Genomic DNA, 12,538 nt, shown 5'->3' with positions numbered 1-12,538 from the left:
AAGGCTGCAGATATACTCCATCATCAGGCACTTAGCTCCTTTCCCATTGACTGTGGCCCCGTGTAATCCCTGGGCCTGTGGTGACAATCACAACTAAGCCCCAGCATGTTACACTCCATCACTGGAAAGCACAAAGCAGTCGGGAGAGGAAATCATGGGATCTAGCGGGACAGAGGAGGCAGAGAGAGGGAGAGAGAGGATAAGAGAAAGGAAGAATGAGGGGCAGGATGGCGGGAGAATTGGAGCAAACAATTATTAAGAAGATGTAAAAAAAAAATCACTGATATTCACTGAGGTCCAATTCATCATAGGAGCATGTTCCTATTTGTGTTCCCCAAATGTGATCACAGATCTGCCACAATAAATTTACTCCAGATCTAGTTCCACCTCCTTTTCCCACAGCTCCACCATACTGCGTTAACATGATGTCTTGGCTTAAAAATGTGCATGGTACTCAGCAGTTTAGTCTTACGTTGTCCCCAGAATCTCTGCGCCAGAATATTTAAATTACATGTAGTTGGGAGTAACTAGTTACTAAGTAACACATGAACGTAATTCCACTACTTTTTGCGGTAACTAGAATCTAATTAATTACTTTTTGAGAGAAGTAACTAGTAACTAACTATACTAATTTTCAGTAACTGGCCCAACACTGTATAATATGTATCTGTTGTTTTACAGTATTCTTCCATTACTTACTTTTCATCATAGTGATGAATGATAATGGTACCATGATAGATCAAATTGCATGAGCTTAGAATTATATGGTTCTATCTGCCTTCGTGATAGTTCTGAGATATTGAGCTTCAAAGTTTTCAGCATCCATTGAGTTAAATGGAGCGGTGCCCATTTGTTTTAGAAATCACAGACTCAAAAATCATTCTTTTCAAAAAATAACACTACACATCATGGGCCCTATCTTCGTACAGGCGATATCCCCTATTTACGCTTGCGCACCTGTTTGCACGTGCCTTAAGGCAGGGAAGATACTGGTCTGCCTTGCACATTTGTCCAGGTGTTATGCCGAGTTTTGCACCCCCGCCCGGCAACATCCCCACCTCACGGGAGCATATTGTAATGATTTATACAGAAATGTAACTGTTTAAAAGTGATATAATTGCCTGGGTAGACGTGACCTCCCTGATTTCTAAGTTAAAACAGCCCCGAAATATGTTTTGGATGCAATTCTTGGCAGGGATGCAGAAATGTTCACGGCACGTGTCACAGGTGCAAATTAGAGCCGTGCCAAAATCATCTGCGCCCCCAAAATGCCTGCGCAAACGGGATTTGGGCGGTCTTAACTACCAGAATTATTCACAGGTGTGGCCAGGCAATGCTGGGCATTACATTAATCAAAACCAATCAGATTCCCATCTTGCGATCGCTGTTTGCGTGAGGCATGCAATATGCTGTAATTCTCTCCATGCGTAATAGAGTGGACTCACTCGTGCTGAGGACAAAGAGAGATGGAGAGAGCTTGTGACAGATCAGCTGTGGTGCCAACGACCCTCTGGGTTATGGGATAGCAGTAGGTGAATAGCCTATTGCAAGTAGGCTACAATGTACAAGTTTTCTCAATTAATTTACCATAACCCCTCCTTGCGATGTGATAAAAGTTTCTCAGTGAATTATAGTTGATTGCCTCACCGAATAATCTGATGGTTACCCAATTTTAGGAGCAGAATTTGATGTCCTGGGGTGGCACGTCCGTGCGTAATGACGTTTCTGCGCTGTGTTTTAGCCCCTGGAGCGCAGCTAAGAGGTGCTTTTCAAAGCTCTTAGCGCAAAGTAATTGCACGCTGCTGACGATAGGATAATGCCATCTATCCCCACATTTTAGCGCTGAAACGCCTGCTTTGGCATGTGGCACGCCTATGCCCAGTACAATTATAACAGGCATGCGCTTGTGCCCGCCGACAATTTGCATTGTGCATGGTGTTAAACGAGCGCAAACGCTAAATTACCGGTTTTGGGAAGATAGGGCCCAATGTCTCATTAAATAGGTTAATCTGACTAACTCAGTTTTGACAAACAAAATAAGTCAGATAGAACCTTATAATTCCAAAGTTGTCTTGTCCCACATTGTGCCACAGCAACATTAAAATTAAATGTGCACATTAATAAGAGAATTGAAGAAAAATCTAAAAACATTAGGGTTGTTCTACAACCCAGGTTTTACGAGTGAGAACGAGAGCTCTCACTCTAGTGTCATATTGCACTCACTAGAGTGAGAGCTCGAGTTCGAAACAGAGTAAAACTAACATAATGTAACACAAAAGTTACTTTCCATAGGAACTAATTACCTTTATTATGCAGTAATTTGTAAAGTAATTCAGTTACTCTTTGATTGAAGTAACTATAATTACAAATTTTCAGTAACTTAACACTGAAATATTGGCAACGTCCTTTCCTCCTTCTCAATCCATTGTGCCTTGATGCTTCAATGCAGAGACTCCTTTTGTAGCCACACACCACTTTTTTTCTTTTTTTTTATCAGCGAAAACAGTTTACTCTCATTTGCTTAAAGGAGAACTTCACCGAAAAACAACAGCTCATTCATTTTGCACATTATTGAGAGTTGATTTGAGTTAAGTGGTGGACCAGCGATGTCATTGTCGATGACTGACATTACTGGTCCACAACTTAACTCAAATCAACTCTCAATAACTGTCAAACTAAATGAATGCCTGCAAAACTGTTTACAGTTTTTGGATATGTGTGAGATCATGTGCAAAAGAAAAGTCAGCATAGTTTTTCGGTGAAGTTTGGTGCTTTTCCGTGCAAAATAGGAAGGAGGTCAAGTCCTTAAAATCTGGATCTGTCCAGTCAGATGGGGTCAGATAAGGAAACAATGCCTTTGAGTTAAAAACCTGTTGCCTCCCCGCCCCCTTCTTTTTCTCTCTCTCTCTCTTTTCTGTCTGTCTTTCTTTCTGTCTCTCTATCCTCCCTTTGCAGCAGCACCAAGCCCTCTGTCTGAGGTCATCTATTCCAGGCTGTCTAGACTATAGAGTCTGGACGCAGACAAACACCAACATGTTCACTTAAATCTGGTTAGCACACACTCGCTCCGAGTTACAGAGCGCGCCGGCCGTGAATGCACCACACTCTCTCTCCCTCTCTTTATCTGTCTCTCTTCTCTGACTCAATCATACACGTGCAATCACACACACGTACCACCCCCCCATATGTGCGCGCACACACACACACACACACACGCACGCACGCACACGCACACGCACACGCACACACACACACACACACACACACACACACACACGATAGATTTGCTCATCTCCAGCTTTACAACAAGTGCTTTGGCATTTTGGCAAACAGCCTTTGTTTACTGAGCCTGTCGATGGGCTATGTAATCGTATATTTCCACTGAGAGTGTCTGTTAGCAGGGACGCTAATTAGCAAATGATTAAGCTTTCGCACAAAAGAGGTTCTTGAGATTAATTGGCACTGAAGTTTACAAAAGCTTGTGGTTCAGTAAATAATTTAGCATGAACAATGGTACACCTTGTCACACTGTAAACGAGTAATTACTGATGTCAGGACCTAGGCTATGTCATTGTTCAGTAACGTTGCTTGAATTGGACAGTATAATCTATGACAATGTCTGATTTTATTTGATTTTATTTGCAGATGTTGGTCATAATGTGCACAAATAAAGACAGCACAGGCTCATATTTCACCACGTTTGAAATGACTCCATGCAGCTCCAGTATCCTCAGCCTGCACCTGTGAGTGCTGGGCTACGCCACATCCCCATCAGCAGCACCTCGACCTCAGGTGAAATGAACCGTGCCTGTTCCTCGGCGGAGAACGCTCTCCTTTGGAATACTGGAACTATCCAGATACGCTGCTTCACAGTGTCGTCAGCCTTGCAAGTCCCAGACACACTTTCATGGACACACACACGGACAGACACACACACACACACACACACACACACACACACACACACACACACACACACACACACACACACACACACACACGTGCGCTCACACGCATCCACACATGCATACAATACACAGAAAGCAGAAAAACTCTGTGGTCCCAGTCCTCTGGTCCAGGGGCGTCTTGAAACTGCCTGCTCCAAACAGCATTTGCTGTTCCCTCCTCCCCTCTTCCCCCCCCCCCCCCCCCCTCCCCTCCTCCCTGCTGATGAGGAGGGTGTCCCAACCAGAGGTTTTGTTAATGGCGGAAAAAGTTACAAAGCCTATGACTGTAGCTGAAAAACAAAAGCTAGAAATTGCTTCCATAAGCACAATGACACTTAGCGTATAGCCTAAAGAATCTATTTGCCTCAGGACATCATTTGATCAGCAGTGTAAACAGAGGCAACTTACAGACCGGTTTAACATGCATCTGGAAATGTTGCACCCTCAAGATCACCCAGGCTGAAGCAAATTGGCATTCAAGGAAACAGTCTTTTTGTTTTACAGCTGATGCAATAGGAGAGAAAATCTAAAAAGCATATAGACTGGTCAGCGCCTACATCATCATGTGTATATCCCTCATTTGTGTGCGTATCCCTTTAAGACCGCGAACCACGTTAACGCGGTTCGCGGTCTTAAAGGGATACACACACAAATGCTGCATCAGGTATCAATGGGTTAAGTCAAGTGGTCCTGAAGATATTGGCCCAGTGCTCCTGTTCCTCTGCCCTGATGCTAGTTGACTCATAGCATTAGTGTCTGTTTGCCATTGCCTGTCAGTTCTTTGTTGGAACTCAAGCAATAGGTTTCACGAGATGCAACAGAGTATGTGTTAAATAAATGTTAGTGATTATTAAATGTTATAGCCTATGCTAATTGATCACTGACAAAAGGCACATTTTGAAAAATGAAGAGATAGAGAAGAAAAAACATGACATATGATAGCAATGTCTCTGTACTGGTACTGAAAGTTCACAGTATGGAGGAACACCAGCAAGCATCAATAGCATTTCTATATAGAGCCTTTTATTCCACTAATAATCAAAATAGCAGCCCAATCAGAATAAAAATGCTTCATATAACCACCTCAATCAGAATAAATCGACCCATTCCAAATTACGGTAAATTGTATTCTATCTGAGACAGGTGTTATAACCCTTTTGTAATCCGTGCGGGGGATAACATTTTGTCATGTAAATACTCATAATGACATGCATGGTGGCATAAATAGATACTAAGAGAAAAGACATTTGATGCAAAACACTAGACTACACTAAATATGCACAGGTGTAGTTCTGATGTAGCTTTTTTTTTTACTCAAAGGATGCAGTTTCTTTGCCATGTAACGTTAAAGATTGATCAGGCCTGTGATCACTGGCATTCTGTTGCTTTCTCTGACAAAAACACATTGCGGATGTGGAAACAAAATGAGCATACATCTCTAAGACCACTGTACAGTCTGATACGAATTCATACAGTAATTATGCAACTGTTAAATGGTTTATTAGCGTAAGGGCCTCTGACATTTCTGCTCACCAGATGTTCAGAAATCATGCAGATGATATTGCTTTATTTTGATGAGTTGTATGTGGTGGCAGCCACTGTACATACATACGCTAAAATCAGATGTAATGATAATGGTGATGATAATGTTGAGCATACGACTGCACGTAAAAAACAACATCATCCTAAAAATTGTTATTGTAATCAAAGCCAAATTATAGCACTGAAGACTCAAACCTTCACAATTTCTTGTGATGAGTGGAATCTGACAATCTACCTAAGGGAGGGGGGGGGCAGACAATCCAGCCCTTCTGTATTGGACATGCAAAACAGGCTGTTTCAGTTATCGTGGAAGTCATTTCTTCGGTTAATTACACTGGCGAGATGAAACAGCATTTCATCCTGGGACTTAGCACAGAAAAAGAGCAGTTGAGCAGGGGTGGAAAACTCCATCACAATATATATGCACAGCCTTTTTCTGAATTCTGAGCAGGTTTTCCATCGGTGAAAATTCCTGATGATCTGAGCGTGCGCTGGGTGCTGATGTGACTGCTCCAGCAATGGAGCGCCGCTCGGGCTGCCGCCGAGGACTCTGGGTAATAAGGCTGCAGATGAGTGTGCGACCCAAAAAAACAAAATGGGAGAGTGGGGATTGGATGAGTGTGTTTGTGTGTGTGTGTGTGTGTGTGTGTGTGTGTGTGCGTGTGTGTGTGCAAGAGAGTTTGTGTATGTGAGTGTGATAGAGAGAAAACACACACTCGCTGATGTGCAGCACAGTTGAGATGACCCCAAGCCAGACTTCACCAAAGAGTACAACATGCTTAATAAACGGCCACTTCGTCGATTTTCAACCAGCTTTGTATCATTACAAAGTCCTATACAGTATGTCAATTAATAATGTTTAACTTCCCTCCATCTTGCCTGGACCGAGAGCTCCCTGTTCATTCACAGAACTTCCTGGTCCAAATGATGTCATAATGATGTCATTTGGAACAGTTTTGCCATGGTGTAACTATACTATCACTATTACTATCACCATCACTATCATTATTGCTCTCTCTACCTTCATTCGCAAATGACATGACATCATAATGATGTCATTTGGTGCAGGAAGTAGGACTGCAAATGAACGGGGAGCTCTCGGTCCAGGCAAGATGGAGGGAAGTTAAACAATGTGTCATTTGCATATCCACCTTATTTTTGAACGCCCCGCTGTAAAATGATTATGGGTGCAAGGTCCGGCGGTCTAGAAGGTGACTGATTGTTGCAGCTGGTTAACGTTAGTTGTTGGCAGAGGGTCTGCTGCAGCGCTCGTACTCGGCGCATTTCCTCATCAAACTCCGACACTGAAAATAAGTTGTTTGTCACAAAGAAATACCACTCCTTTGACAACTTATTTGAGGGAATGTACTAATTGTATCTATCACATCCGCTAACCTGTTACTCTTTGATGAACAAATCTGGATATTTATCGGCCAAGCTGGACGTGATTTTGCTCCCTTCGCCTGCAGCTTTGACACATCATTTACAGAAGGGCCTATGTTGTGTCCGTGTCAGCAACGCAACGCTGAGAGGGGGCTGGGAGGATTACACCGGAAGAAGGACCCATATTCACGTAAGGCATCATGGCAGCTAGAAATAAGGTGGATATACTACAGATTTTATAATGATACAAAGCTGGTTGAAAATGGGCAAAGTGGCCCTTTAAGTGAAGGAACAAACAGTAGTATTATGGGCCATTGTTCAGGTGGTGTACTGCAGTGCAAACATCCAGAGACTTACGCACATCCACTGGTTGGTGCTGAGCTCAACTGTACTAAACAGGAAAATAAACAAAAAAAGGGGCTCGCAACACAAGTTTTAGATAGCTCCTGTGGCGGACATTTATTGAGACAAACAGTTTCGGCCCAATTCGGGCCTTCGTCAGTGTCAAGTGCAGTGCAAACTCAAAAATAAACCAGCAAAACACATTACTATCATTAGCATTATTATTGCCTGCATTTATAGTTACGTGAGCTTGTATGTTTTCATACTTTAACTCAGTGTGTCAGTATTGCATGAGGGTGAATATGCTACCGTGTGATTATATCGGATGCAACAGCAACTTTGCCTTTTCTCTAATATTCTAATATATTCTGTGTAATTCTCTCTCCTCTCTGCAGATGTCCACAGCAGTCGGGACGGAGACTGGCTAAGACTTGGAGGCTCTACTCTGGGTTAAAGTGTCCTCCATCTGGGCGCACCTCTCACCCTCATCCCTTCTCCAGGCCCAGATGATGGATGGACTTGAATGAAGGTCAGGGTGGAGGTTGTGTAGCCGTATTAACTACCCTGTTGCACTGATAGACTGTCAGGCCCTTTGCGTCTGGAAGCCTCCCTTTGGCCCCCATGTAAACAAAGGGGGCACCAGCGGTTGGAAGGACACAGAAGTGCAAGTGACACATGACGCAGGCATAATACACATCACTGGGGCTTCGCTGTACTTGCAGTAAGAGCATTTTCATTTTTTACTACAACCTGTCTTCAGTGGTCTTTTAATGCCTCCTAATGCAATCAAGCCGCATTCCCCTTAAACAGGAAATGAGTCAAACGTAAGAGTCAGGACCAGGATGTCTGAGTGATGCCGTGTCGTCTCTGTCTTCACTGAGTCATAAAGTGGAGAGGAGGGGGGAGGTCAACTGGATTTGATTTCAAGGATCTCCATCGTAAGCTGGCAGATTTGTTTTGAAACAGCAGGACAGCTCAAGGCAAATATTTGAGATAGCTTCTACAGACAAGCGAGACAACTCCCTAAATCTGGCTAGTAATACTTCAAGTAACGATTATACTCGGAGAACAGTGCGTTCATTTGTGTCCGCTGTATGCATCGCCCTTTCTCCCTCACACACGCACGCACGCACGCACGCACACACGCACGCAAGCACGCACACACACACACACACACACACACACACACACAGACACACGCACACACACACGCACGCACGCACACACACACACACACACACACACACAGACACACACACGGCCATTTAGCACACAAAAAGTATGCAACATTTGATCTTCAGCTGAAAGCCCTGTCTCTTATGAATTGCATGTAAATGCACATTCTTTTTGGTAAAGTTAGTACTTGCTGTGCACCTACTGTACAGTAGGCTATCAGTTAAAATGGGTTGAAGATAAATGATTACATCTGGGAAATATAAGTGCTATTAATGATTATTTAGAACTGATGAGAGTTACTGGAATGATAGAAGTTGTTAAACATAAGGCCTAAAGCTGCCAGTAGTACAGACAGACTCAGATGATGCTCAGGATACCATCCCTTATTGTTTCAGCCTAATTTGACGTGCTCAACAAGTGGAAAACAAATATCAATTCATTTCTCAAGACTTCATTCATTTCCAAGTTGCGTAAATCTCGAGGCGGTCTGCAGACTGTGTGCTTTCCTGCATGAACTAAGCCCGGGCCAGACGCTGATAGAGGGTCAGGATCCCAACATTGTGTCCAGACTCCAGCAGCGTAGAGCCGGATGAACAAGACGTGTCCGTGTCTTGTCGCTCCGCCGCCTCCTCTTAATGCACAGTGTGGCTCTGCTCCCGGCCCAGGTCTTTTCAAGCAGTGTGGCTCTGCTCCTCGCTGAGGTCTTTGGAAGGTGAGCGGTAATTGCTGAGGGAGGATTTAGCCTGACGATGGAACAAAGCACCTCCTTTGTTTCACCCAGGTAACTCGTATACTCCTGGATGGAGCAGCAGTAGCCTACTTTTTAGACATGAACTTTAGACACCACTATATAGCTTGTCACTGTCGTACATGTGTGTTAACCACAGAGAGAGAGAGAGCCTGAGAGAGACCGAGAGAGAGGGGGAGAGAGATTAATTTGTGTACATTATTAGACTGCATGCTGTGCCTCCCTCTCATTAGCTGTACTGTTGGCCCTGTGGTAATGACGTCATGGTGGCAGTATGAGCTTTTAAAGCCTGACCGCAGAACCCTTTAATAAAGGATTCCTTCACTCTGATGACTTCATATGGGTGGTTAACTGTTCAAGGAAACCCCACAAAGCTTTCTCCCATTGTTTGACTACCATATTATAGACATATTGGATATATTATTATTATTTATTATTATTATTCCCCCGCATTTTCTCCACAATTATCGCTGCTCCACCCTCTGTCAATCTGAGGAGAGCCGTAGACTAGCTCCATGCTTCCTCCGACACATGCGCAGTTGCCAGCCGCTTCTTTTCACCAGACAGCGGGGAGCTTCACTGGCAGAACGTAGCACGTGGGAGGATCACGCTAACCCCACCAGTTGCCTTCCGCCCAGAACAGCCGCCCGACCAGAGGAGGCGCTAGTGCAGCAACCAGGACACATACCCTCAATCGGGCTTCCCACCTGCAGACACAGCCAATCGCCTGTATGGACGCCTGAGCAAGCCGGAGGTAACACGGGGGCGCGAACCTGCGACCCTCATGTTGGGAGGCAGGAAATCTACCGCTACACTACCCGGATGTCGGATCGACAGGCTATTATTACTAGATAATAGGCAGATCAGCAGACAGACAGGAATTCAAATGAACAGACACACGCATGCACGCGCGCACGCACGCAGACACACACACACACACACACACACACACACACACACACACACACACACACACACACACACACACACAAGATGATGGGCAGCTAGTGGAAAGCTCCTATGGTTTGGTAAGATGGAAAGATGAGGCAAGCTTCTGTATGAATAGTAGTCAGTGGTAGTCTGGATGTCAGGCAGTAAGACAGAGCTTAAGACACACACACACACACACACACACACACACACACACACACACTCAGGATGATGGACATCTAGTTGAAAGCTTGTGCTCCTGTGGTTTGGAAAGACAGAAATATGTGGTATGGGCATGGAGATTTTGCATGGATCGTAGTCAGAGTGTGTGTGTGTGTGTGTGTGTGTGTGTGTGTGTGTGTGTGTGTGTGTGTGTGTGTGTGTGTGTGTGTGTGTGTGTGTGAGAGAGAGAGAGAGAGAAAGAGAGTGAGAGAGAGCGCGAGACAGAGAGGAAGAGAGGGTGAGAAGGGGAGAGCATCAGAGAAACGGAAATATAAAAAACGTGGAAGGATGGCGGAACTGAAACACGGGGAGGTATTGGGCCATTTGGAGATGATTAAACAAGGTCCTCCTGGCACCACATGGCAAACGTGTGTGAGTGGTTGATCAGTCAGAAGCTGCCTGGTTGTGTGTGTGTGAGTGGTTGATCAGTCAGAAGCTGTGGGGTCTTTGGACACCCTGCAGAGCCTCCTCAGCCCTGAGCAGCATTGTTTGTGCAGAAGAAAGCTATCAGAGGATCTGCACAACATTATGGGTTGCCAACTGCTCCCTCTGTAACTTCCTGTTTTGCCGCAGGAATTCTTTCGTGAGTGCAAAGAAAAGCACATAACTGCCCAAATCTGACAGGGTTTAACCCTTTCCTCTCAGCACACACGTTACTGAACGTTTTCAAAAATGCAAACCCAAGATCTGCCAGGAAAAGAGATGCTTGCATTGCTCTGAATCATCATTGAACATGGTTATTTCAGTCAGACCTCTGCAGTGCATATTCTACCTATATTGCCACATGCCATGGTGTTTACTTGTGCGTCAAGTCAAGTCACGTCTAGGTTATTTAGCCTTAATTCACAGGCAAGTCTCAAAGGGCTTTGCAGAAAATAGTCTAGATCTAACTAAACACAATCAATAAACAGAAACTGAACAACATATATGAAACAAGCATGGCAGGAGAGAGAGAAGAAAGAAAGAAAGAAAGAAAGAAAGAAAGAAAGAAAGAAAGAAAGAAAGAAAGAAAGAAAGAAAGAAAGAAAGAAAGAAAGAAAGAAAGAAAGAAAAAGACACGAGTAGACAATGGATTTTAGCGAGGCAAACATCAAACTATTCTACCGCCTAACCTAGTCTACCGGCAGCCCTCAGCCTTGACCCTAACAACTTCTATAATAAAACCAGCAACACAACAAGGCAAACCTCTAGCTCAGTGGTTCACACATGATGAACCAAACCTCTCAAAGCCCAAACAGCAGACTCCAAACTCTCACTAGCATCCCACCCTCCTGTCTTAATCCACCTACTCTATTTCTTTTTCTTTTCCCTTTCCAAAACCATTTCTCTGCAGTGCAGCCATCCTCCTCCTCCTCCTCCTCCTCTCTCTCTCCCTCTTCCCTGTCTTCTCCTCTCATCCCTCGTCTCGTCTCCCCGCTCTCCCCGGCCGTCACTACTCTCAGCCCCTCTGTTCTGTACCGTTTCCCTTCTCCTTCACTCTCCCTCCTCATTCCCACCCTTACACTCCTCCTCCTCCTCCTCCTCCTCCTCCTCCTCTCGCCTCCATCTAAATTGCAAATGGCAGCAGTGCCGACTGCCAGAGGAGCTCCTCAATGTCATTAGAGCTGACCCTGTGGATTAAGTAGAGGAGAGAGGCGCTGTGTGTAGAAACTACAGATCAATACCGCGGCTTATCCTCTGGGTTCTTTCACTTCACTTTGGATTTAGATCGAATTCACTGAAACCTCCACTGTATATCCTGTGCAGCAAACAATAGGGATATGACTGGGCGACACAGTGGAAACAGACACACGCCACGTGAGAATGATCAGGGCCAATGGGAAGGTGTTTTATGTGGAAATCATGACACGTTTATCTGAATATAGTGCAGACCCCTATTATACCCATTCCACTGTTCCCATGTTTTCCAGGCAATTACTCTGTTTGTGCTCACAAGGAAATAGACATTTTCAATGAGGCCTAACAAGGGAGGCATGTTGCACACACCTGCTGCTTCGTTATGGGAGCTGATGAGGATGATCAGACGGGACTCTGGGACCCGTTTTGAAAAATTAGCGTATACTCCCAGAACGTATAGTCCCAGAACGCGGTTCCATCTGGACGAAACGTCTATATGACAAAAAACTTTAGTGGATACACCTAAACTCGTCTCCGTGTGGACATGGCCTTAAACACATCTATCTTTGGTGCAGCAGAGCCAAACTGTAACATAACGTTACAGAAGTCCAGTGACGTTTTATGCTTCCCA

Source organism: Poromitra crassiceps (genome assembly GCF_964638095.1).
Source record: "Poromitra crassiceps genome assembly, chromosome: 10".
NCBI lineage: Eukaryota > Metazoa > Chordata > Actinopteri > Beryciformes > Melamphaidae > Poromitra > Poromitra crassiceps.
This window is presented reverse-complemented; position numbering follows the sequence as displayed.